This window comes from Ambystoma mexicanum, chromosome 7p (assembly GCF_040938575.1).
Source record: "Ambystoma mexicanum isolate Mex_15411 chromosome 7p, UKY_AmexF1_1, whole genome shotgun sequence".
NCBI classification, from domain to species: domain Eukaryota; kingdom Metazoa; phylum Chordata; class Amphibia; order Caudata; family Ambystomatidae; genus Ambystoma; species Ambystoma mexicanum.
Window position 1 is genome coordinate 934,979,944 of NC_090939.1, and position 24,858 is coordinate 935,004,801.

At 44.4% G+C, this 24,858-nt stretch overlaps 1 protein-coding gene across 2 annotated transcripts in view; it reads left to right on the plus strand.

The window, feature by feature from the left end:
* The window catches only part of IMPG2 (interphotoreceptor matrix proteoglycan 2), a 901,957-nt gene that overhangs the window by 606,941 nt on the left and 270,158 nt on the right, over positions 1-24,858 (plus strand). The gene's annotated exons all lie outside the window — the stretch shown is intronic.

A 24,858-nucleotide genomic window follows, 5' to 3' on the forward strand; every position in this document is an offset into this window, starting at 1 on the left:
CTGTGGGATTTATAAGAAAATCAGAAATCGGAGACCATTTCTTATCTAGTGTTCCATGCTGGCCAGAAGGCTCTCCTGGTCGGCCCCAATCAGCTCTAGTCTTATGGGGTGACATGCCAAATACCATCAAACAAGTTTGTTAATTCTCTTCCTAGCCTTTTCTGATTGAGGCAATTAGTTTGAGACGCAGTGATAAAGAGGCAATTCTTTTTTAGTGTATTTCTTTAATAGTGGGGGGGGCACCCCAATGTCCTTAGCTACAAAAAGAGTCATAGGTTCATCAACTAAATGAGGGCAGTTGTCAACCATATGTGTAAGTAAACACTGGTCCTTGTCAGAAAATTGGCAAGTGTCTTGGATGGGTATATGGTCTCAGTGACAGTGTAGTGTGCGTGCCAAGAATTCTGCATACAAGCCAGTATATAATCTTTGTTGCAGCGTCTCATCCATTTTTTGATCGCCAGCTTTTTCAGATTTTCTTGCGTAATACTCCATTCTGGTTCTCAGGCAAATTTATGGATAGATTTTGCTCTCACTAAAGGTTGCCAGAGTTGTTTATACCATTTCGATTTATTGTGCGTAATGTATGGTGTGGGCGTGTGCATATATTTCAAAGAGGGATGAGACAAGAATGAGGGTCCATAGAAATACATCAGGCGAGTCCCAGGCTACTGTGCCAAGAAAAGCACAGCCTATATCAAAGGTGAGACTTGAAATATTCATTGTAGGACTGACCTAATTTAAAGCCTGGTCCTATTAATCAAGAGCACACTCGTGCTTATTCCAGTGAGCTTGAAAAACGCAAAGAGGAATTTTGGTGATGTTGTGATCAGTTTGATGCATAAGAAAATTGTGCAACTAATTTCCTGTATTTGGCAATTCTGGATTGTGTAACTCGTGCTCTATTTTACTTTTAATGCACACAACTGTTTTTATTGTTTTTTGACTAAATAGTTGGTCATGTATCAACTCAACATTGGATAATATTGTGAATATTGAGTGTATTAATATAATAACCGTTCTCCTCCCCCCTGTCTCCTCCCCTGGTTGCTTGTTGATCCCTTGATGCCTAATTGCCCGCCCTCCTCCACCCCCGTTGTTAGCACCATGTTCCCTAGACTCTCTGCTTCCCTCGCTGTGTCCTTCCTCCTATGACTCTCTGCCTCTTCCCGAATCTAGGTCTGCGCTCAATCAATACCCTAGTAATAATAATGATTGTATGAGTAAAATTTTGTTGCATTTTCTCTTTAATGGAGGACTCCCTTAGAAACACTCTTTCTAGGAATAAGGGGTCTGCTTAAATATCTAGTGTTTGTTAGTTCATTTGAATTAAGTTCCTGTGTAAACAAACAAGATAAAGTTTGCTCTTGAGCTACACGGATATAGAGAAAGAGCGTGTTAAAAAAGGATGAATACATAATATTTATTTATTTACTTTACTGTGATGTAGTTTAATACAAACTTTTCACACAAAATAAGAATACCAATCAAATTCAAAATCAGAAGAGTTCGTACATCCATAAAATGATGGCATAGCAATACTGCAGTCATCATAGTGTTGAGATGGAAAAAATAAAACTCAGGGTATTATGTCCAGAGATAACAGACAGTTCATCCGTAGATGTCCAGGATATTTGAAATCTTCCTCCATAAATACATAATACAAATTCAGTTAGTTTGATAGAACCTGTCACAGAGTTCCCCCCTTCTCACCTGAGCCTGATCTTTGCTGATGTCTTGGTCGATGCCTTCTTGCGGACGGATCAGGTCTTGAATAAGGCTGCACGAGTCTCTTCCGACTCCAGTGTGCGTTCAAAGTTCCGGGATGCAACGATCCGGGAAATGAAGAAAGTGCACTACTCAGCACACGAGTCCAGAAAGTAAGAAAGAAAGGAGAGGGACTAGGAATAGAGTTAGTATGGACAGAATCAGGGAAGCAATACCGCGAGCTACGGAGCACACGTCTGGCCGCTACTTCGCAATAGCATTGAGACGCGCGGAGCCGCAGGGGCGTGGTCTATTAATAGAACACACTACGTCCAACGTGCAGAGCGAGGAAGGTGTTTCACGCTGGACGGCCATGTTGGGAGTACCAGGGAGTGCAAGCCCCGATCAGACAAGGACCAGGAAGTCCAAAAGCGGCGCGTTCTGTAGGTCATGACAGTATGCCTCCTCCGAAGACCCATTCCTCCAGGTTTGCCCAGGTGTATGAGGTGAAATTTTCTGAGCAGTCGAGGGGCCTTGAGACTAGAAAGTGGTTCCCAAGTTATTTCACTGGGAGGATATCCCTTCCATTCAACCAGGTATTGAAGCTGACCCCGTTTATACCTGGAGTCGCATATTCGGGACACTTCATATTCCAGTTGGTTGTCGACCAGCAGAGGAGGGGGTCTGCAGGATTTCCGGGAGGATTGGATGTAGGGTTTTAATAAGGATGTGTGGAAAACTGGGTGAATTTTCTTCCAGGAGTCTGGTAGTTTGATCCCGTATGAGACTGGATTTATAATTTCCTTGATGGGAAATGGACCATAGTACCGAGGGGCCAATTTGTTTGGCCGTAGATGTCGGGGTAGTAATTTCGAGGACAACCAGACTTGATCACCAATTGCATAAGAAGGCCATGGTCTTCTTTTGGAATCCGCATACCTCTTAGTCTGTGTTCTGGCCTTCTCCAAGTATTCCTTGGCCTCCTGGTGTACGTTGATGAGGTTTTCGATCCAGGAGTCGACAGTAGGTACCGGTGTGGGATGAGGGAGAACAGAGGGTAGAACCGATGGATGGAAACCTTGGCTACAATAAAAGGGACTGGTTTAAAGTGCTGAATGATCAGAATTGTTGTAGACGAATTCAGCCACGGGTATCAGGAGCAACCAGTCATCCTGAACCTTGGTGGCGAAACATCGAAGATACTGTTCCAGGGTCTGATTAGCACGTTCTGTGGCCCTTTGGTTTGGGGATGATAACCTGATGAGAGGGCGCGTTGGATTCCCAAAATGTGACAGAGATGTTTCCAGAATTGTGAGACGTATTGAGGTCCTCGATCAGATATGATATTGGAAGGAAGTCCATGCAGACGGAATATGTGTTCCAGAAAGATTCCAGCAAGTTTGGATGAGGATAGTAGCTTACACAGGGGTGTAAAATGAGCCAAGTCTGTAGCAATGAATTCCCATGGCCTTGTTGGCAGTGTAGGTTGCAGTAGAAGACCTGCCGGTCTCTTGTTATCATGTTTATTTTGACTACAAATAGCACAAGCTTGGATGTACTGCTGTACGTCGGTCTTCATTCCAGGCCACCAAAACTGTCTTTGTGTGAGGCGGAGGGTGTTGGTTAAGCCATGATGTCCGGAGTGAAGGGTATCATGACAGAGGTTTATTATTCTTTGTTGTAATTTCTGTGTGGGAATGACCAGTGCATTGTCCTTGAATAAATATCCTTCCTTGACTCTTAGATTCCATTGATTCGTCCTTGAAATATCCTTCCACAGATCAGAGGATTGGGTTTGCACTCGAATTTCTTCCAGGAGATTGACTGCTTGAGCTACAAAGATCGTGTGGGGAAACATCTTAGGATAGGCCCTATCTTCAGTAGTTACATAGTCAGAACGTCGAGATAAGGCGTCAGCAATCAGATTTTGTGATCCGGGAACATGAGTGATGTGGAACTGGTACTGGGCAAAGAAGTAGGCCCAACGTGCTTGACGACTGTTCCTACACTCCAATGACTGTAGAATTTGGAGATTCCGATGGTCCGTGGGGACATGAACTGGATGTCTAGCACCCAGAAGTAGATGTCGCCATTCAGTGAAGGCTTGGTGGATGGCTAACAGTTCCTTTTCCAGGACAGAGTAGTGTGTCTCACTGGGAGTCAGGGTTCGTGAAAGGTAAGCAATGGGGTGTTCCAGTTTATCCTCAAATTCCTGCTTCAACACCGCTCCTGTGGCGTAGTTAGAGGCATCCGTTTCCACTAGGAATGGTTGATTTATGTCAGGTTGGGCTAAAATGGGGGCTTGCGTAAACTCTGCCTTTAAACGTTGGAATGCCTTATCTTGCGGTGTAGACCAGATAAAGGGAGTGGCTTTCTTCAAGAGAGCAACGATCAGCTAAACAATCTCGGAAAAGGTGGATATGAACTTCCGGTAGAAATTGGCAAGCCCCAGGAAGCATTGAACTTGTTTCACGGACGTGGGAGCGGGCCATGCCAGTATGGCCTTTACCTTTGAAGGGTCCATACCAATTCCTTCTGGACTAAGGATGAAACCTAGGTAGTGAACAGAAGTAACGTGAAACAAGCATTTTCCGGGTTTGGCTAAAAGTTTGTGTTCACGGAGTCATTGTAATACTGCCTTTACATGTTCTTCATGCTTTGAAAAGATCAATATGTCGTCCAGATAGACAATGACGAAGAGGAATAACATGTCAGAGAACACCCTATCCATGAAACGTGAAAAACTGCGGGGGCATTAGCTAGTCCAAAGGGCATGACTAGATATTCATAGTGACCAAAGGGTGTTCTAAAGGCTGTTTTCCATTCGTCTCCTTCCCGGACCCAGATCAAATGGTAGGCACCCCAGAGATCCAACTTTGTGAATATTACCGCGCCTCTCACAGCTTCCAGGATATCCGCGATCAAGGGCAATGGGTACCGGTCTTTGAGGGTGCATTGATTTAAGCCACGATAGTCGAGGCAAGGTCTGAGTTCCTTGGTGTCCTTCTTGGGAACAAAGAACAACGAAGCACCAGCTGGAGATTTTGAAGGTCTTATGGTGCCATTTTCAAGGTTGGTATCCAGGTATTCTCGGAGGGCCTTTTTCTCAGGTTCGGAAAGGATGAACATTCTGCCGAAGGGAATCACTGCTGAGGGATCTGTATCTATGGCGCAGTCTTCAGGTCTGTGAGGGGGTAAGGCCTGGACTATGGCAGTTGAAAATACATTAGCATATCCCTGATAGGCCTCAGGGACTTGTATGATATTGGAAACCATGAGTGGTGTTTGCTGGTCTCTTGGTGGTTATTTAGGGGGTGTCAAGAAGGGATCCAGGAATAGACAGTGAGGCATACAAAACTCTGAGCCTAGGAATAGTGATCCTGCTGTCCAATTGATATACGGATTGTGCTTCTGTAACCAGGGCTTACCCAATACCATGGGGTAATGAGCTGACTTAATGATGTCGAATCTAATCCGCTCTTGGTGATGGTTTATAGAAAGCTGGATCTCTTTAGTCTGCAGGCTTGTGGGCCCTGAAGTGAGGGGTCTTCTGTCGATTGCTTCCACCGGCTGCATGGTGCTTCGTGTCTCGTATGGAATGTGATGACTAACAACCCAATCTTGATCAATGAATATTCACATAGCTCCGCAGTCTACCAAGGCCAAAATGGAATAGGTCTTATTCTTGGAGGGCTATAGGAAGGCCTGCAGTATCACCAAATTGTTTTGTTCAGGAGAGTTCAAGGATGGCATTGATGTGGAGCAAACATCCCTCTCCCGAAGCTCTGCTCCATCTAGGATCGGGGCTAGAGGACATTCCCTAACCAAGTGTTTATCTGAGGCACAATACATGCACAATCCCGTAGGAATCCTTCTCATCCTTTCTTGCAGGGATATAGATCCACAGAAGGCTCCTATCTGCATGGGTTCTGGTTCAGTGACTGAGCCTGGGTTTGTGTCCGTCTTGGTGATGCTCTCAAAGGAAATTTTCGGAGGATTTCCTCTGGATTTCTTCTTCTCTGCCTTCCTTTCCTGAATACGAAAGTCTGTTTGCATGGCAAGGTCCATTAGGGCCTGGAATTAGTTTGGGCGAGCCACTCTGGCCAACTCATCCTTAATCTCCTCATTCAGTCCTCTCCTGAAAAAGGTAAAACTCGCCTCAGGGGACCAATCATCTTGCTTGGCCAATTGCTTGAATCGGGTTACAAAGGTGAGCATATTGTGGGATTCCTGCTGAAAGTCTACCAGGTGTTCCTGGGCACTATAGACCTGCTCTGGGTGCTCAAACATGGTTTTAAGGACCTGTATGAACCCATAATAGTCATCTAGGAGAGCATCGCCGGAATTAACGAGGGGTGTAGCCCAGGTTAAGGCATTTCCTGAAAGGTGAGAAATTATGAAACCCACCTTAGCCCTGGGAGTCGAAAAGTAGTAGGGCTTAAAAGTAAAGTGGACCAAACATGAATCCAGGAATCCACGAAGGGTTTTTGCCAACCCATCGTATTTGTCAACAATGCCGCCCAGCAACACACTTTCTTTTGTGGCAGAATCACGGGATAGAACTAATTGTTTGAGAGCAGCGTTTTCCGCCTTTAGATTCTGTACCTCGGTTGTTAGTTCTTGCATGCCACGCATCAGGTCCTGAATGGCCGCTTCCACGTCCATGTCGAGTTCTGTCGGGTGGCGTCTCAAACTGTCACAGAGTTCCCCCCTTCTCACCTCAGCCTGATCTCTGCTGGATATCTTGGTCGATGCCTTCTTGCGGCCGGATTGGGTCTTGAATAAGGCTGCACAAGTCTCTTCCGACTCCAGCTGCGTTCAAAGTTCCAGGATGCAACGATCCAGGAATCCGGGAAATGAAGAAAGTGCACTACTCAGCACACGAGTCCAGGAAGTAAGAAAGAAAGGAGAGGGACTAGGAATGGAATTAGTAGGGACAGAATCAGGGAAGCAATACCGCGAGGTATGGAGCACACGTCTGGTCGCTACTGCGCAATAGCATTGAGACTTGTGGAGCTGCATGGGGCGTGGTCTATTAATAGAACACGCTACGTCCAACGTGTAGAGCGAGGAAGGTGTTTCACGCTGCACGGCCATGTTGGGCGTACCAGGGAGTGCAAGCCCGTTGAGACAAGGACCAGGAAGTCCAAAAGGGGCGCGTTCTGTAGGTCATGACAGCACTGGTTAGCATTTCAGCCTTAAAATAGGTGCTCCTTTTTATATGGATAGTTAGAATTGTGTAACGGCGAATCTGTTACTTGATGACTAATATGATACGAGGCATCTTCGTGGGTGCAGTCTCTTAATAGGTCCACGTGGGAGACAAAGTTCTGATGATCATTTTATATTAGAAGTACATAGAAAGTGTGGTGCAGTCTGAAGGGGAGATGTGGTGGAGAGGGGGGTACAGAAGATCCTCGGCCAACTCGGGTAGAGCCATTGCCTGTTGATCAAATCCTCTCTCTATCAAGTTTTCCATTTCCAATGTACAAGGACTTGGCAGTCTGTGCATAAACTGTAATAACTACAAAGTATGTTTTAGCAACAGAACATGCCAAGCGAAGAAAAGGAAACAAATGCAATAGGATCCATATGTATGCAGATCAAGGACCTAATACGCTCACAAATAGACTGATCTTGAGTTCCTAATCCCTGCGGAGAGGGATCAGGCAAGGCTGCCCAATGTCCCTGTGACTATTCGTGATTGACATGATGTCTGTAGCAGGTAGGATCAGAGCCAATGAGTCTATAGTGGTGCTGTCCTACGGGGGGGCATGCCAGAGCTGTGGCTGTATACAGACGATTTGCTGTTGGTTCTGAAAGATGTTTTCATGTAACTTCCAGCAACCCTTTTGGTTATGAAAGAGTCAAAAATTACCACAGGATGCAAAGTGAACTGGGACATGTCGGAGTTTTTGCCAATGAAGGTGTTGTGTCAGTGACATATTCTGCGTAAAATCCCCCTCAAGTGGTGCCCAAGGAGGCTAAAGAGTTTGCCGTACTCATGTGTACATGCAGCAATAAGCAGTGTCTGGAGGAAGCTTAGATCAGTTTGTGAGACACACCAGACGGAGCAGAGAGGTCAGTGCAGTATCATACAATGAAGATCACTCATGACATGTGGCAAATAGTGAGCTGGTGGCGGTGGAGGACAGATATAGAACAAGCATACAGCCCTTAGCTGACAGTGTTACGGCACAGTATATAGGTGTTGGACCCTCCGGGCTGACAGATTCTTTAACATAATGGTGCACACAAAGTATTGAATACCACAGTGTGAAGTTAATGGGCTGCCACTCTCCGTTGCATTTGTTTTGAAGTGAGACAAATGGCACCATAATGCTGAATGGGCTTGAGTTGCAGCCCTAAATTGGCCCTGTTTTATACATGCACAGACTGTCCCCCTTTTCAAAAGTACAAGAGACGAGACCTGGTGTTCCTCACTGAGGTTGGGTGAAGTGTAGGGGAGAGATATACCACCAGTAGCCTCTCAATTGTATGCCACCAACTTGACCTCTCCATGTCACCCTTGCAGTGTCACAATATTGCTATTTCCTGCAGTGTGGATTGGTGGCACACTGACTACTATGGGCAACTGTGTAGGCAGAGCAGCTGAAGTTGCGACTTGCTGTGAGTGTGGCGATGTTGCTGTTGCATCCCCTTTCTGAGGGTTGCAGACAATTCCAGTGTTGAGCTTCAGTAGTGCAGTGTTGCTCACTTGTATGAATTTAGAGGAGCCACATTGACAGGAGTACAGGACACAGATGATATGATGAATTGCCATCTGACAATGGTGTTAAAGGCCTGGTTTTGGGGATTTTTATGAAATAATGAAATAATAAAATAATGCGTGTAATCCAATCTCTGAAAGGGATATCTGCTAATCAGATTCCCCTTTTATAAGCTCCATTCCAAAAGACAGGTGTGTGCTTGTGCCTTGCTGCATCAGTATCCTGTATCGCAGCGCCTGCTCTACCAGTGGCAGAGAGCAGGTTCAGGGGCAGCAGTGCTCTCTTGACAGCTGCAGTGACAGCCACGTCTCTGCAGCGCAGGGGCTGCATTTAAAGTATGCACACCTGTTCGAAAAACAACATAACTCTGAAGATGTTGCCCCGGTGGCAAATACAATTGTAACTATTAGCCATACCCGAGTTAGGGTATGGTGGCCAGCATCTCTCAGAGTTATCCCAGCCACATTAAAATGATTTCACGCATGTGTGAGCCCTGAGGGCACAGTTCAGCTGTGGAAGGATTATGTGTATTCCTCCCAGACAAGGCCCACCTCTGTCAGCTGACAGGACTAGCCTTAGAGCATTGCTTCTCTTTGTTCCTTTGTAAGGACAGGTAACACCCTTTTCCCCAGGACGGCCACTCCACAGGATGCTGGCATGGAAACAAAACTAAGAGTCACACCCATTCACAGAGAGCCAGGCCTCACACCAGGGGGCTGCCTATCTAAAGGCCTTTGATCCTATTGAAAGGTGACGGGTGGAGTTAGGGTGAGCCAGAGAGGGGACTGTACAGTTTTGGGAAGGTTCTGCCATCTTGATTCTCTCTGCGTCTCTTTATCTTCCCTGTCGTAGCCACTTCCTCTGGAGCAAAACATTTTGGATTACATCATAAGGCAAAGTTCACATATTTTGAGAACAGGCATTGGACCCCTAAAGCAGGCTAGCGTTATTCCAATCACCTCCTGACTATTGCCAATAAAAGAAGAGGTCTCCCACCTCTTCTTTGAATCACCTGGAATCTTCTTGAACCATCCGCAAGATTTTGTTGGACTCTGCTTGGCGAGCAGTCCTCTCTAAAGTCATCAAGTTGTGAGGTGAGGCAGGTGTTCCAAAAGCAGAAGCAAGCTCTGTACCCTAACCACCCCAGGGACAATTGGACACTTGCACGAAGGTATGAAGAACACTTACACATAGACATGTAGAATACTAATGAGTAAGCTACGAAGAAAATAGCATGGAGGTGGATGAACAGAATTGCCGCCATTGCTTAAAACAAGCTCTGCTAAGCCTCAATTCTGAAATACTGCAGCCTGACATACAATCCTTTAAAACAAGTTTCCAAGCCTAACGATGCCGAGACGAGCCCCAGACACCAAAGTCAATGCACTGAGGGGAGTTCTGCTTAGCAAGCTGAAATCACACCAGATAAGGTTTCCAGAGAGCATAGCACACTTATTAAAGTCAATTAGATGGAGTTGGTAGCAGTGAGAAATATGCATATCCTTGAATGCCATGTGCAAGTAGCTACCGTGCCAATTGTTTGCATAACAAACAAATACACAGCACCCCGGGTGGCTGCCAAAGAAAAGCAAACACATATTAGAATAACAGAAAATCCAATAAAAAGATGAAATTCAGCTCCAAACAATGGTCCTCTACCATGTGTCTGAAACAATCAACCTCATCACGAGTTTGCCGGTAACCCGTAATGCGGCAGTAACTCTATTACCGCTGCATTTAAGGGTCTGTCAAATCACGGGTTTGGCAGCATTTACCCCCAGCTCTGAGCTGGGGAACATTTGCCAGGAATTTGCTGATTGTCAGCACAATTACTGCACAGTAATACCGCTGACGGTAATCACAGCAAAAATTCCCCAATTGGCCCAATGGAGAATGGGGAATTACCGTTCTGCCAAACCCGTGATCTGCCGTTTGGCGGTAAGCTATTAGCCCTGGCAGTATCCTGGTGGTAATACCGCCAGGATACCGCCCAACTCGTGATGAGGCCCAATGACCAGTTCTTCCAGAGGCAATTAGATAGTTGTGATGAATGAATCTGATGGTGTCATCCCTTCTTCCCGGCGGGGACCTCTCCCCATGTGGCCAAGGGACGGCAGCCACTACCTAATCCTGACCCCATGGGCGGCCATATGAGGGAGCATCACAATGGGGGAGACAACCTCTGGGAGAATTTCCTGTTGACATCAGATGAGACATGGTATCCTCCCTTCTCCTTTTGAGGAGACCGTGAGGCAGAAAAGGGAGCTGTGGAGCAGACTGTCTCAAGAACCAAAAACATGGAATCTAAACCTCAAGAAGTAACACGCTGCTGGAACACCAGAAGCCAACAGGGGGCTCACTGGCATTTGCAGGTGTTTGGAGGCAGTCTTTGCCTTACCGGAACCTGAAGACACCAAGCAGAAGAGCTCAGCAGGAACCGTGGGACATAGAGAACACAAGTAGAGGATACAGCAACCGAAGAGGAGAGGCTGAACAACCGCTGCCCGCTTACCGCGAGAGAAGGAGAATATGCCAGCCAAGACCGGTGAGTCCACCCAGGGGAAGCAGGGATGCCGGAGCATATTGCCGGCCATGCCAAGACCAAGTAAATATTAATGAAGTTAATAAGAGAGAGAGCGAACAAGTATTTCTTCTAAAGAGGGAACAGAAGTAAAATACAAAGCTTTCAAGATTATGAGTGTATGCGATATATAAGTAAACTAAGACCTGGTAGGATAGAATACCAGGCAAATTAACTATTAGAAGAAGCAGAAACAAGAGACTATCTACTTTTGAGAGGTGCGCAGAGCTCACCTGAGACAAGCCTTGGCAGGGAAATATACCAGGCAAGTTAAAAGTATAAAGAGCATATATAAGTCTGGGCAGCGGAGCATACCAGGCAGTCGCAAGTGTGTGCATCCAAGAAAGCCCTTGCAGGAGACTATTACAGGCAGTCGCAAGTGTGTGTATAAGAGGAATCCCTGTCAAGGAAGGAATCCAGGCAAGGACAAGTTGGACAGTGTATAGGGAACAAATGTAGTAAAGAGGTCCTGAGAAAAGCAAATCAGGATTAGTGAAAAGGCTGTTCTGATCATAAGAGGAGAAGTGGAAATCTGGTAGGAGAGTATACCAGGTTTCCTGAACAAGACAAAAGACAGAGAGCCAAGTAGCTTTGTACATTTCATAAAGAGAAACCAAAGAGGAACCACCCTCTGGAACAAAGAACTCTGTCCTGTTGGAACTTTTATCATAGAGTTACGCATTTTCCTTTTTGCACATTTGTGAACCACTCAAGGCCAAAGACATTACCCTTTTCACGTTACAATTTAGTTTGTTAGAATGTGAGGGCTAGAATAGTACTTTGGACACAGGACGGTTTTTCTCTGGACAACCTGATCTTGACACACCCTTCGTTTTGGTTTTAGGTAGGGAAACGGATCTTAGATATGGCACAGCACACCATAAGCCACTTGGCACAATGCATCCACTCAACCAAGAACTAGAGTGTGAAAGATGGGAAATGCCTTGCATTACAGACCCTTTCACCGAGGGGTACCGAATATGGTAGCACGGAAGACAATCTGAGTTTTCCCTATGTGGTGGGTCAGAAGAAGGCATCAGACACAGATTGGACATTTCTGTAATGTTTATTCAAAACAATATAGAAGATTCTTGTTTTACCCTATTGCTACAAAGATGTTCCCTATCTAACCAAACTAACTAAGGTGCTCGTCTGTTGTCAGAAAGTCCAAATTAAGTGTCCTCTTCCCAAAATCGAATCTTCCTGACCCTACCACTAAATACTAATAACTACATTTTTCCAAAAGGGTGTCTCTCTCCTGGCATTTCCTTTTGGCCATCTGTCTCGAGGCTTTACTTCACGGTTCTCTTAGTTCATATATATATATATTTCAGATATGAAAATGCCATTCTCTAGAATCAAGTTCATTATGATGATCTCTTCTGATTCTCAATGTCTTACTTATCAGCTCCTGGTGCTCCTGCCAATTGCTCATAGGTCTGGTGTTCCAGACGGTGCAGTGTTTATCAGTATTCTCAGTACTTTCTTTGATGACTGTCTTAAGATAGTCTTGTATAATTCTTCCACTAAGTTTGAGTATTTTACTCTCTTTCCACTTGACCCTTCTGGGGTTTGCTATATTATTATCTTCAGTGAGGCACCACCACTCATGGGGTCTCTGAGCCCTTGTCAATTATTGTTCTCTGTACTTTCCTTACTGGTTTTCTTATGATAGTCTCTTTCAGTCTTTCCTTTGAATTTGAGTACTTCACTTTCTTTCCACTTGACCCTTCTGGGCTTTGCACATAATATTTATTATGGGTGAGGCCCCAACACTTCTGGGTCTCTCTGTTAGGCTCTTTCTCTGATAGTACTTTTCAAAGTCTCTCATTCAATGATTCATCCACTCTTAAACAGTTAACAGTTAACTGTGGTAACTTCTTTCATTCTTTATGGGTTACTTTTTCCGGTTTTCTCCAAGCTTCATGCTTAATATCTACATTCTGTTACCTTGGTTTCTTGTGGCATTTGTACTTATGCTTTTTCAGTGGCCCAACATCAATACTGTTGTTTTCAAGCTTCCTTTACCTAATGTATGTTCCCCCGTTGGCCTACCCCTCCTCCATGCCACACTCAGTACCTACGTTCATCGTGCATGGTGTTTCGGTGTTTGGAGCTCACACATGTCTGCTTCTTCTGTTCCTTGTCTTTCCGCTCTGGGTTTCGTAACAGCCCGCTTTCGGCATCTCCGTAGGTGTTTGCACTTGGTGAATGTTTGCTGATGGGTGGTACTGGGTCTCCTATTCCTAGTGGTGTTTGGAGTCGCCAGACGGGCCTCAGGCCCACCACGGCGCTTCCGTGGTCACGCCTCCATGTCGGACGCTCCTCTGAGCTGTGTCTGGATAATAGCTTTTCTGCTGTTTGGGTTTCCGGTTCTCTGGCATCTCGCTCTGGCATTCTCTTCTTCTTGAATTGCTGTGGGCTTCACTCTGCTCCGCCCTTCCAAGTCGTAACTACATCAGAGGGCTTTACCTGCGTATGACTCTCTCTCCTCTTCTCCGATGCACTTGTCCTTCTTACATAAAGGTTCACTCTTAAAGGGATATTTCCTTTTACTTCCGCCGTCATGGTTGATCCTGCGTTGCCTCGAGCAAAACAAAAGGAGGGCCTATTATTTGTTACTGGATGAAGTCCCATGTATGCAGATTGGGTGTCTTGTATAGGGAGTTCCTTGTGGGAATGAGAGTCCTTGTGCCCAAAGGGGAGTCATTACCGGTGAGGACATACCCCTGGGATGGTCTTGTGGAGCAGGCTCACCTGCCTAACCTCAAAGGGGTTGGCACCCCCCCAGGGAGAGGGGACGAATACTCTCGATTCATCACATCGCCTAATAAAGACGCTTGTCCCGCTATGGCTCACTGCATCATTCCGAGCATACTGCTCGGCACCTATTTCAAGCAACTTGAACTCTTCTTTGTTAGGCTCTATTAATAATGACTTGCTTCCCAGGGTTTCTGAACAACAACACACTTTTTGGGGTTCTTTACTAGGTTTCCCATCCCTATTCTTGGAGCTGCTCTCTTGCGACACTGCCTCTATGCATTCCAAACAACCTATTTTGGACCTTCACACCACATCCTATGGATTTGTTGCACTAAACAGCTCATTTGGGCTCAATACAATTTCGGCACTAAATGTCCTCTTGAGTCTCTGGAGAGATTATACAACAATTTTTTGGAATGCTGTATTCTGGCCCCTAGAAGCAGCATTGATCAGTAAGAGGGAGACAACACCATTCTGCCTTTACTCTTGGTGGATGAATCAGTGCAAGATAGAATATTTAGAAGTGATCATTTCACTGCATGACCAAATTCCACCTCCCGATGAGGGGAATACTGAGATGATATGGTAATTACAGCTGCCGGACTCCTTCTGGGCATGCAAGGTACATGACAGGGTGATGCGGATTCCACGGGCAAAAGGTGTCATCCACACCCCCCTTAAAAGGAACAACAACATTAACAATTTAGTTACTCTAAAGAATGTGGGTCGTGGACATTTTTTAAAAATCTAAATCCGGGGAATCAGAGTATTTGTTCATATTTGAATATTCATAATGGTGAAGATGAGAAAGGAGAAGGACAGGTATCAGAATAAAAAGGTTAAGGATAAGATTGGTCTTGCGATGGACGATACAACACTTCCTTTCTTGCAGAAACTGTCAGAGAGTGAACATGGTCATTATTTCTCAATTCAGGAGTCATCTATTATTGGCATCAATGACCCCACAATACAAAACAAGGAGGTTTCACATTTAACTAATGCTACTTTGAGGTTAAGTCCATTTAAGATGAATCCTATGATCCTAGACGACATCCAAGAATTATCTATTCTCTCCCCATGTAAATATCGATTCCAATCTGAGAAATTCAGTACTTGGCACTTGAACATTTGAATGTCTTAGTTTAGAATTTATTTTACAGAGAGGTTTACCTATTGTTGTAAATCGATCAAATGTATGAGCATTATTATATGACATTCAGTGATTAAGAACTATTACGTCTAATGATATCAATCAGATAAAATTCATTGATGCACAAAGGACACATTTTGTTTCAATACATGTGCATTTTAGAAATCTATTTGATATGTTGATAGCAGAGAAAGAGGTTTTTGGTCATCGGTTAAGATTTAGTTCAATATTCTAGTTCCAGGTAGCAAAACTTACTAAACGAAGGTTGTTGTCAACAGTGTTTACAGAAAATAGAGTTCCTTACCCACAGCTAAGCTTAAAGGTTTGCTTTGAAAAAAGATCTTCTATGAAAAGGTCAGTCCAATTAGCAACAGAAGATTAAATTACCAAGGTAAAAGAGGCTGATTGGTCTTGGTTGCTGTCAGGTTTGAGCCACCCAAAAAACAAGTGAGGATTTCATGACTGTAATCTCTAGTTTGCAGGATTTCAAAATGATATCCTGGAATACCTGTGGTTACAGTAATTTGTTTAGAACCTCTATAGATATGCACTCTAACGCCAGGACTTTCATATTGTGAACTTCTACGGTACGATTAGGGGAAAAACATTTTAGATGGTAACAGTGTTTTTGTGCAACCAGCACAAAAAGGGTTTTGGGGCTGCCCTTACAGTGATTCAAAAATATAGCTAAAAGCTGGAGGTCTTTCCACCACCTTACTGGCAAACAATAGCCAGTATTACTATCGCCAGCAATACTAGCAATCCGCCCATGGAGTGCTATAGGACTTCATCGAATAGGGATTTGCCACCATTACCGGCACTCGGAATACGATGTACCTTCAACCGGAACTTGTGCCGTTAGCGGTAGTACCATTTGCCAGCCTGGTGGTAGTACCTCCTGAATACCGACAAACTCATAATGACCCCCTAATTCCTTTTCAGCTCATAGTCAATTTGTGGTGTTGGGCTATTTATCTGTTCTGTAAGCCTTGTTATGAGATTGCTTATCTCCTTGCTGAGTCTGGTTCTCTTGGAGCAGATTTGGTGTATCAGGTGATTCCTTATTTTCTCAGATGGTTTCCTGCATATCAGGCCAGCACATGCTCTGCTATGGTTAGTCCTAAGAAGTTCGGGACCGTTCTGGAATCAGATTATTTTTCTGGTAAAAAGTCAGGAAGCAAATGTTGCTGTCCAGATATGATTCTTTCTTCATCTGTAAAATGTGCAATTGTTTGGCAAATATCATTTAGTAAACAAAAGGGGTTTTGAAAATGTAAAAATGTCCACTGCAATTCAATAATAAACAAGGACAGTAGGAGGGATGTGCAGAGACAATCTGGCTTTACTACTCCCTTCTGCATTGATGTTTCCCATCCTGGTCCCCATCTGACAACTGAATAGTTATTTCTATAGAAACTCTCGATTGCTGCCAGTAATATTTGCAGAAGCAGCATTGCATGCAAAGTGGTCATTAGCTGTGAACCAGCGACAGCTTCAAAGGTAATTTGTAAATCTGCAAATAAAATATAGAAAGGAAATTATTTTTAAATTATACATGTTGGGACCAAAAGATGTAATCAGAATGCCTGATCAATGGTTTGTATACCACTCTGGAATCCAGCTTGCACATGCAAAATACATTATTCTCATCACACTCAGCCTCCAATCCACTTAGAAGAACTAGAACTGTGCTGCAAACTTTAGCAAAGCTGCTAATCAGTGACATAGTATGGTAGTTATCTGGCTCCCCTCTATCTCCCTTCTTATCTATGCAATCTATCACTGCTCCTTTCCATAAAAAGGCGTACAATTCTATTAATCTCATTAGAAAATGTTATTAAGAAGGGAAACCATATCACTTGTTACTCTTTGAACAAATCAATTGCGAGTCCATTTGTTCCTGGAGCCTTCCCCTTCTTTTGGGAATCCAGAAAAGAGGCAAGCTCTGAGTCTGAAAAAACTAAGGAGTTGTCATATAGCAGTTCCACTAGAGGATTGGTTACACACTCAGTGGTGGTAAATCAATGTCTCCATAAAGTCCTTTACCACTGTTCTTCATGAGTATTAACATCAAGAACATCCAAAGTCCCAACTGCACCCTTTATCACGATTTGCCAAAAGTCACATTGGTTGTGAAAAGTCACTGTCCTCTCGAGAGAGCCTCCCACCTATTCTCTCTGCCTCTTCCTTCTTTTCGCATTCTACCAGAGATTTATACTCACTTCTAAAAGTACACAACAGTGCCTTACTGTTAACTTCAGTAGCTTTAAGGGCTTTCAGAAAGCTATGTTTAGCCTCTTTGCAATCACAATCAAAGATCTGATTTTCAGGGAAAACTACCTAGCACGGGGCTAGGTTTGGTAACACAAGTTCTTATGACCTATTATGGTGTGCCACAAACACTACATTGAATTGAGCAACAAAGAAATCTGAAAGAAGCCTATGAAATAGTGGAAGGAGGTCTTCATTTAGAAAAATGTCTATTTCAGGACTCAATGATGACCAGTGGATTCTCTGGTTGTTATTGAAGACTAAGGAAATAACTGTGTTTCTGAAAGCCCTACTAGAATCTTTTCTGTAAGGGTGTGTCGGGTTTAGTACTCTGAGGGATGGAGACTCCTCTCAGCATGGGGGGTGGGAAGGGCGGGGCTACCAGGCTGGAAGCCAGAGCCAGTTCCATTCCAGATGGGGGATTGTGGCAGTTGGGCAGTTGGGAGGATTGCATTCTCTGTCCCTCCTTTATTTGCCTGTGTGAAAATGTTACCACTCTTAATCATCCCATACCTATATTACAAGATGCTGGCCTGTTTTTTTCTGTTTGTTCTAGAGGAATATGGATACAAGCTGCCTTAGCGGTGGATTGAAGGGGGAAAAACTCACAAGAAACCTCTGTGTGGGGGTGGAGGGGAAGGAAGGGGGGAGGCAACGGTGTACAGCCACAACTGGCAGAACATTGTAAGAAAACCACTACAAAATGCAGTATTAACAGCCACATGTGTCAGTGCTTACGCTGGACCGCTCCATACATCAACAACTGTCAACAGAGCTGCAGACTACAGTATACTTCAGGGTGAATCAACGCTAACACGTAACAGAGCTGCTGAGTGGTTCCTTACGAAAGGCTGCAATCCTATTGACTTTGGAAATGGAAACGCCCAACTGAGCTGAACATTTGCTGTAGCGGGCCGCCATTGATAAGCTGCGGGGGACAACATGAGAGAAAAGGGTGGGGCTTAGACCCCCTTATCAGTATTCTGCTGATTGTAACACATCCCGGGCCATGAGACTGAGATTAATTAGCCCTGGGAACCAAAAGGGGAGAACCACAATGGAAGGAGGAGGGAGAAGATAAGAGGGCATAGGAAATAGGAAGTTGTGGGTTGTTCGGGTGCGGTTTGAGGCATTCGAGGTGGACCAAGAAACCAGAATAAGGAAGGACAGTATAGAGGTACATGGAGGCAGTTTATAGAGAAGATGAAGTATTGACCGCTGAGAGAACTGTACGGTGGTGTGAATGCATGTGCCAGGTGTAAGAGATAAGAGGAGAGCAAGGAGTGAGAGGGTGACTGGAAGAGTGCAAGGAGGGTGACTGAAGAGAGTGTAGATGTTGGAGTAGCAGTATGTGAAGTTGGGCGTAGTGGTATTGTGATGGTGGGAGTAATAGTGGTGTAGACGCTGATAATTTGTGGTGTGGAGGAGTAGTGGGGTGGAGAGCAGGAGTGGTGCAGGAGGGGGAGTATTAGATAGATGGGAGAGAGATAACAACTTAGGGACAGTTAGAGAGAGAGAGGGAACAATGGGTTCAAGAGGGAAGGAAGGGAAGAGAGAGAGAGTAGTGAAGCAGAGAGTGAGGGAGTGTAACATTAGGGAAATTAGTAGAAAGGAGTGGAAGATCAGGTGAGTGCCAAGAGTGATTGAAAGGCACTACCTAACCAGGATCCCTGATAGGTGTCACTACATTGTTCTCAGATAAAGTTTGGATAGATAAGGCATTTGCATTTAGGCCATCATCAATATACAGATAGATAGCTTTTAGATTTTTGGGGTTACCTATCCCTAGGACCAGTTTGGGAGTGAGGGATGCCCGGGGTAGGGTGGGGTTACCCAATCGTAGGTTAGAGGGAGAGGGTCAGCCACTCGATCCTTTGCTGAATTGACAAATAAAATCCCTATAACTTTGTCTAGGAGTTGTTTTTGTTCTTGAGGCCATCATTGACAAAGGGATAGATGTACTTAGGAGTATGGAACTGTCACTCTTAAGTGTAGCTTTTACCACAACATCTTCTGTCAGAGTACAACTCTGGTGGTCCACAAGTATATTGTCATGCTGAGAACCTGGTGTCTGCAGAAGCTGCTGAACCCCCGACAATCCACCCAAAATGTGGCACTCTGAGCTGACATAAATATAACTGCTCAGTTTACCTCACTTTCAGAGGAAAGGGGGAAGGGACAAAGAAACAAACACCAGGCTGAAAGCTATCAACTCGCTGGTTCTTCACCTGTAGTTAAAACATAAACATGCAATATACCTCATTACTCATGGGTTACTATACTAACGTTAAACTCTAAATCCTTAACCAAAATAGTTTAAAAACCATACCTTGTTCTTCTCTTCAGAATGCCCAGAGAAGTGAAAAGCAGACAAGACTTCCTTACTTGTGGACCAGAATCTTATAGATAATTCAGCCTTCTCAGTAGGTCCATGAATGTAATTTAACTTTGTAGTTAGTCTGCTCAACTCTAAGATTCTTGAACAAGGTCTTCAAGTAAGATTTATGAAGTTCTTTTAAGTTCTTGTATTTGTTTTTAATATTTTCTTTGTAGAGAGTCTTTTTCTCAGGAACGAATTTAACTTGCGATGGAATCTTCACGTGGAAAGCCAGAAACTGCGGGAAGAAAAAATCACGCGCTTTTTCTCCAAATCGCGGGAAATACGCACACGCGTTAACAATCAAGTTCGCGGGAAAAAACGCACTCGCGCTAAAGTCCAAGACGCGATAAAAATTACATGCGCTTTCCTCCAAGTCGCGGGAAATACGCACACGCGCTGACGATTCAATTCGCGGGTAAAACGCACTCGCGCTAAAGTCCAAGACGCGATAAAAATTACACGCGCTTTCCTCCAAGTCGCGGGAAATACGCACACGCGCTGACAATTCAATTCGCGGGCAAAACGCTCTCGAGCTAAAGTCCAAGATGCGATAAAAATTACACGCGCTTCCCTCCAAGTTGCGGAAAATACGCTCACGCGCTGACAATTCAATTGCGGGTAAAACGCACTTGCGCTAATGTCCAACTCACGAATAAATACGTACACGCGCAAAATACACACGCGCTTATTTTATCACGCAGAAAAAACCCTTGTGTAAACGAACAGTAAACGCGAGTCCAAAGTACACGCTCGCGCTTCACTCTCACGCGCAGAGACACACGCGTGGGCGAAAAGTAACGGACAAAAAACTCACACGCTAGTTTGATTTGACATGTAGCGATAAAAACAAACGTACGCGCTTCAATCTTTTTAGATACAGATTTGATTTCAATCCCTTAGATAACTATAACCTTTTTACAAAGTTCAACAAAACTGGAAAGTCACTTATCTTGTGAATAAGACTTGAAAACTTCTTTTCTGAGAAAAAATGGAAGTTTCTGACTCCTGTCCTGTGTCTCCACCAAACTCCAAACACGACTCCTGTTATACTTTCAGATCTTCCGCTCAACTGCTAGAAACTTGTCACCCTTGACAAAGTTAAGCAGGAGCAACAAGGCACACGACCTCTCAGCTGGGCTTGGACGATGAAAGGCAGTTTAGAATGTTCATTGTCCTCCCTATAAACAATCTCCAGCCAATCAGAATTTAGACTGAGAACCTCCATCTTGGCTTGGGGCAATCTCCATAGACTGTAATGAAGGTTAAGGGCAAAATTGGCTGTTTAAAAATATAACCCATAATAACTTCCTAAAACCGTTCTATACTAAATATGTGTCTCCCCTGACCCAATGTAAATGAGTATATGATACTGTATGTAAGAATATGTCACTCCAACCTGCCAGTACCTGACAGTTATATTCAATATGAATTATTTACCATCTATCCTAAAAGTTGAACATGAAGGCATATTTCCAGGGAAATTACCCGTGGTTCCACCATGTCCATCTGGATCTCACCTTGACACTGTTTGTGAATTAGAACTTCCCTAATAAGTACACATGTATTTGCCTAAATATGTATGTGTAAACCTCAACAGAAACATCAAAAGTATGCCCTCCTCGATGCAGTTCGAATTGGGATCTCCGCAAGAGTTGTGGGGACCTTTCCACATTTCTCAAGCACAGCAGATATGTTTGGGGCCATATCAGAATTTAAATTTATTTCAAACATATTTTGTTTGCCATTTAAATAAAACAACATTACCCTTTCCCCCTCTGAACTCACCCCTCCAGCCACCCCTCCCTACGGCAAAGGCATTATCTTGATTCTTTCCACATCTCTGGCTGGCTCTGGGATTACATTCAGTTACATAATGTCCAATATTCTCAAATTATGTGGCCACCACTGGTGTACAAAGTCCCCTTTAAGAAAGTCCAAAACCATTGCCCAGTCTTGTTAAAATGTACATGTTTACCCATGTAAAATATATGTCATCTATTCCATTGCCATAAAGCCCCACAGTTAAAATATCAATCCCTTGTCTTTGGCGGCTGTTTCTGTTTCCAACATTTCGCTGTGACCGATCATGCCACTATTATCATTAACATGAAGGCTTTGCTATGCTCCCTAGAGGGTAGGCGGATCGAATAGGCTGAACATCCATTCCCTTGGAGTCAGAACTGCATATAGGGCCATCATTGTCTTTATCTGGGCTGTGATCACTCCCACCAAATATGTCTCCAGTCCCCTCTCATACCACATCCGCTCCAGCACTTCTCCGATGTTGTCGTGCATATTTTATGCAGCCTCTCCGGAGTATAGTGCCACTTGACCGTTATTTTTTACCATGCTTCTCTGATCTGGCCCCACCTCATCAACTTAGGGATATTCGCCCATAGATGTTCCAAATGTTCTCTTGGAATATCAATCGCCAGTGTCTTTTCCAATTTATGAATATATCCCCATGTTTAGCCCGAGTCCTCTTCCATCTAAATATCGAATCTAGTGTTGACACCAGTTGTCTATTTCCTGAGTGAGTGTGGTAATACATTTTTTAAACAGTTCTCTCCACACAGCTTCTTTCCCCACTGAGCGGGCTAGCCAATGTCGCATTTGATAGTATTTCATTCTATCCATTTCGGAGAGCCAATTATACTGTTTACACTACATAAAAGTATGAATATCTGACCCTTGCATCATATCCCGAAGCTTTGTACACCCCACTTTCCACCATTGCCTCAACGCTCCCTGTATAGTCCCTAGTTGGAATTGAAGGCTCCCCAATAGTGGGGTGAATGGGGATGGGTGACCTGCCAAAACTGAACTGATCCTTATATTCTGGGGTCTGTCTTGTCTTTGTAACCAAAGGACCCCATCCTGGGGGCACCCTGCCACGGCCCTATCCATCCTTGCGCAGGGCTTCGAAAAATCACCTGTAAACCATCCACACAGTACTCTCAGCTGTGCGCCCTCATAATATTGTATCCATTTTGGGAGTCACCCCCCGCTTTGTCTCTGGGAGCCATTAAGGTGTGCAATGCTACCCTCTGGGTTTTATTTCGCCATAAAATCTCAAGACCATTTTATTAAATGTTGCAAATAATGAGCGCAGGACAGGAATCAGGAGAGCCTGAAAATAATAAAGTACCCATGGGAGTGTTACCATCTTTATAGTGGTCACCCTCCCCAGACATGAAATACGAAGTGGGGTCTATCTCCCAGATCTTCTTTCACCTGTAGAGCAGTCTTGGATAGTTGTTATCATACATCCGCAATATCGCATCAGCTATGTTAACCCCTAGATATCTAATAGTTCTACTCGCCACCACAAATGGAGAATATAGAGGCGGAGCTTCCCTCTGTGTTTGCGAAAGGCCCAAAAACAACGCTATGATTTCCCCATATTTACTTTGAGACCCGCCACTAGTTCTATTTCTGTCAATTCACCAGCATTGCCAGTATTGACGTCTCTGGGTGTGACAATGTTATCAACAAGTCATCCGCGAAGGTGGCTATCTTATGCTCCTCCCCTCCAAAATGGATGCTCTTATCGCCAACCTTTCTTGAAGTTTGACCCAGAACGGCTCTAAATATATAATGCATAAAGCATTGGCGACAAGGGGCATCCCTACCTTGTACCCCATGCAATTTCTATATTACGGGACAGTTGTTTATTAATTGACAAGCGTATCATGGGAGTCTTATAGTTTGCTTTTACCATATGTATGAACTTATCCCCCATACGCTTCATAGTGGTAAACAAAAAAGGTTATGCCACCCGATCAAATGCTTTTTCAGCATCTAGTGACACCAACACCGATGAGATCTGTTTTTTGTATTAGCCTTTTCTATAAGATGAATAACTCTCTTCATGTTATCCTCAGTCAGTCTCCCCATAAGCTAGCCAAATGATCTGTATCGATTAAGTTCGGAAGAGAAGGCGCCAATCTCGCTGCTAACACACCTGTGTACACTTTTGCGTCTGTATTCATCAACGCAATGGGTCGATACATCCTGCATTTAGTCAAATCCTTTCCCAGCTTCCTGAACAGCACCACTTTCACTTCTGGCGTGGTCGTTGTTACCCTCTCTTTAACCAATATTGCATTAAATAACCCTGTCAGCATTGGAGTCAATTTCCTAACATACCTTTTATAAAATGCATCCAGGAATCCGTCCTGCCCCAGCGCCTTGTTCAGGGCTAATGCCCTAATAGCTGCCTCTGCCTCCTACTGCCTTGTGTCGCCTTCCAGTCCTTCCCTGTCCTGGGGTGTTATCTTCTTCATTGATATGTCTGAGAAGTATTGCTCTACAGCCTGAGGATCTGGGTGCTCAGAGGCATATAGTGTTTAATAAAATTCTGTAAAAACCTCTGTTGTGGCCTCTGACTCCATAACAATCGAACCATCGGGCTGCACAATTTGAAAGACCGTCCTAGCCGCCACTGATACCTTCAGCTGCCTAGCCAACAGCTTATCTGCCTTATTGGCCCGCATATAATACCTCTCCTTGGTAAATACCAAATATCTCTCTGCCCTATCGGTTTGCAGCAACTCAAATTGGCTCAGAAAATCCTTTAGCCTTTTATGCAGTTCCTTCGTTCTACGCTTAGCTATGGCATATTGGGTGTCCCTCAATTGGGCCTCCAATTCCTTTTCCATTGCCACTAACTGTTTTTCCAGCTGAGTACGTAACACAATGAGCTCCCCTTACATTACACCCTTAAAGGCATCCCAGATCCCCTACGGTGAGGCATCTTGGTTATCATTAGCGGAGGAGTACCCATCTATTTTGTTCCCAATGACCTCTGCCGTGACCTCATCATTCAGCAATTCCCCCGGGAACGTCCAAGCCCACAGCCCACTGCGTGGCCCCTTATCCATGATCGCCACCAGCAATGGGGTGTGATAAGATAGTGATATTGACCCCGGTTCAACTTCCCTCACCTCCCCCATCAACCCAGAAGTTACCCACACATAGTCTATTCTTGACAGGGATTGTTAGATATGCGAGAAACAAGTATAGCCCCTCCCGTTTCCTCTGCTAGTCCGCGATGCATCTCGTAAGGTCAGAGTATCAAAGATTTCCTCCAATGCCTGTGATGTAGGTGCTGATCTCCTCCCCGCTCCCACACTCCTATTTTTGGTGGGATCCCATGCCAAGTTAAAATCTCTGAGTTAAATCTCTCCTACTGCAAAGCACTTTAGTTTTGCTGCCACATCCCACAGAAAACGATCCTGCCCTGAATTGAGTGCATATACCGTTGCCATGGTAA